Raw genomic sequence first — 2,608 nt, 5'->3', positions numbered from 1 at the left:
GCATGGGCAGCAAAGGACTCCCAGGAGGTGGGTCTACAATCCAGAAGGATGGAGCAAGAACTTGCCTCTGTTCCAGGCTCCAGCTAATGAGGGCTCCTAGGCACAACTGGGGACTGTCTCACCACACTTTACCCCTACCTAAGGCCATCTTAAGACAGCAGTCCCTCAAGCAGATCTCAGCCCCTGTGGCCTCTGATGGGACCAAGGAGGCCCTGGGGAGAAAGGGAAAAAAGAAGTGTAGCCCAAACCTCTCTTCCCTGCACATTTCGGGGGAGGAGGGGAGGGAAAGGAAGGCCACAGTCACCTTTTGGCTCCAGGCCCACCCAGATCCATAGTGACCAGTAAAGCAACTGGAGGTGGTTATGTTGGTTTAAAAAAAGACAAAAGGTTACAATGTCCTACAAGCACAGAGTTTTAAATTTCAAGAAATTTAAAAAAAAACCTGTCCCAGCCCAGGGGACTGAACATTGATGGCCAGGCTGATCCACTGGGTATGGCCTTGCAGGTCTACTGCTGTTTTCTTTCCAATAGCAAGCTCTCCAGCCAGTGCCCTGCATCCCCAAGCCCCATACCTCCCCTTGCCCCAGGGCTCTTCGGAGCTCCAGCGGGGCAGCTTTTCGGGGAGAGGAGAGGAAGGAACAGCCTGAGATCCAGTCAAATGCTCTAAAAATTCTTGAGGAACTCCTCTGCCACAATATGAGCCCGAGCATTGACTGACAACTTCATTTCACTGATCTCCTTATCAATCTCCTCCATGAAGTGGATCACAAAGTCTATCAGTTTGTGTTTGTACATTTGCTCTGTGTGGAAGCTTGTAATCAGGAAACTGATATCATAACCCACCACAGGCTTCCCACGCAAGATGAAGAAGTTCTCTGCTCTCATCATCATGAAGCACATGAATTTGTGGCAAAGGATCTTCTCAATCTCATCAACCTGTTTCACAGCAATGCTGACTCTAACAGAGTTGATGGAATCCTCGATCAGAACCTTTTCCTTCTCATTCCTGCTGATGGTCACAAGTTGTAACAGGAGTTCTTTGCTACTCCTGACTTCTACCTCTGGCTTGTTTTGCCTCTCCACAACCTGGGAGGAGAAATTCTCCAGGCAAAGTGCAGCGTGCAGCGTTGCCCGAATGGCACTCAGGTAGGGGCGGAGAGTGGCAGTCATTGCTGAGGCTGGCTAGGCCAGAAAGCCTAATGGTACTACTCTTGCATATATAAGTCAATTGTATCATGATAAAACAAATACTTAGTGACTAAAAGTTCATCTGTTTTGTTTTATTCATATATAATTGCTTCTACTACCATTTCTTATAGCCTTTAGGTCCCTTTAATTTCAAATCAAAACACTTTGTACATTGCCTTCATCTTTGATAGAAGTTTAGGGAATCAGAAGACACCTGAAAATATGCAAGCAATAAGCAATTGTGTAGGTATTACCTTCTAAAATTTCTACATGCTTTTCATTTCTTGAAGGAGTAGTTCTCCATAAGGTTCATTATCATTATTATTTTTTTTTTTTAGTATTTGCTTCCTAACAATTTATTTCTGGGACAGCTAGGTGGCTCAGCGAATAGAGCACTGGCCCTGGAGTCAGGAGGACCTGAGTTCAGGTAGGGCCTCATACACTTAACACTTGAAATCTGTGTGAACTTGGGCAAGTCACTTAACCCCAATTGCCCTGCTTTCCCCTCTCCAAATAAAAAAAAAGTTTTATTTCTTAGGAACAAAAAACTAAAAGGTAGTAAAATATGCAAAATTGAAAGTTAACTAATGGATCAATAATTTGAGGGGAGAAAATTAGGTCTGACAATGTTTTAACCTCACTCTCTTCAGAATTTCTTCAAAGAAGGGAAAATATATAAACACATTTAATTAGGCATAGAAATCTATCTTAACCCTGAAGTAGAATAAAAGAAAAATTGCATAAGATATGTAAGTTGGGGGATGATGAAAGGGAGGGTGGATTGAGGTAGGCAGTGGTCACAAGCAAGACAAACTTTTGATAGTTGAGGGGATAGAAAGAGAGAGAAAAGGAGAAACAGAAGAAAACAGGTTTCAGGGAAATCTACAACTAGTCATCATATCTATTAATGCAAATGGGATGAACTCACTCATAAAATGGAAGCAAATAGCAGGTTATAAACAAAAAACCAACATCTTGCTACAAGATACACACGTGAAACAGAAGGTCATACACAAAGCTAAAATAAAGGGCTTGAACAGAAGCTATTATGGTTCATCTGAAGTAAAAAAAAAGGCAGGGGTAGTAAGTATGGTCTCAGACAGAGCAAAAAATAGACTTAATTTAAAAAAGCAGCATTTTGCTAAAAGCTAGTATAGTCAATGAAGTCATATAATTTTTTTTACAGCAGGCTTCTGTGATAAAGGACTTATTCCTCAACTATATTGGGAACTAAGTCAAATTTATGAAAATAAAAGTCTTTTTCCAATTAATAAATGGTCAAACAAAATAAAGGCAAACGTGATTTATAATCACATGAAAAAGTTTTCAAAATCACTATTATTTAGAATAATTCTGATTAATACAGCTCTGAGGAGCCACCTCACACCTATCAAAACTGATAAATGCTAGAGGAGATAAG

General features: G+C 41.0%; 1 pseudogene; it reads right to left on the bottom strand.

Moving 5' to 3' along the window:
- Positions 1–399: 399 nt before the first annotated feature.
- On the bottom strand, positions 400–1,212 carry LOC138171300 (actin-related protein 2/3 complex subunit 4 pseudogene; annotated as a pseudogene).
- Between the last annotated feature and the right edge of the window lie 1,396 nt (positions 1,213–2,608).

The sequence above is a fragment of the Petaurus breviceps genome, unplaced genomic scaffold (assembly GCF_028583685.1).
Source record: "Petaurus breviceps papuanus isolate PSGF00001 unplaced genomic scaffold, PetGlider_PUasm1.0 42, whole genome shotgun sequence".
In the NCBI taxonomy this organism is placed as follows: Eukaryota; Metazoa; Chordata; class Mammalia; order Diprotodontia; family Petauridae; genus Petaurus; species Petaurus breviceps.
Note: the sequence above shows the minus strand (reverse complement) of the source record. Positions and strands in the feature narration are given on the sequence as shown.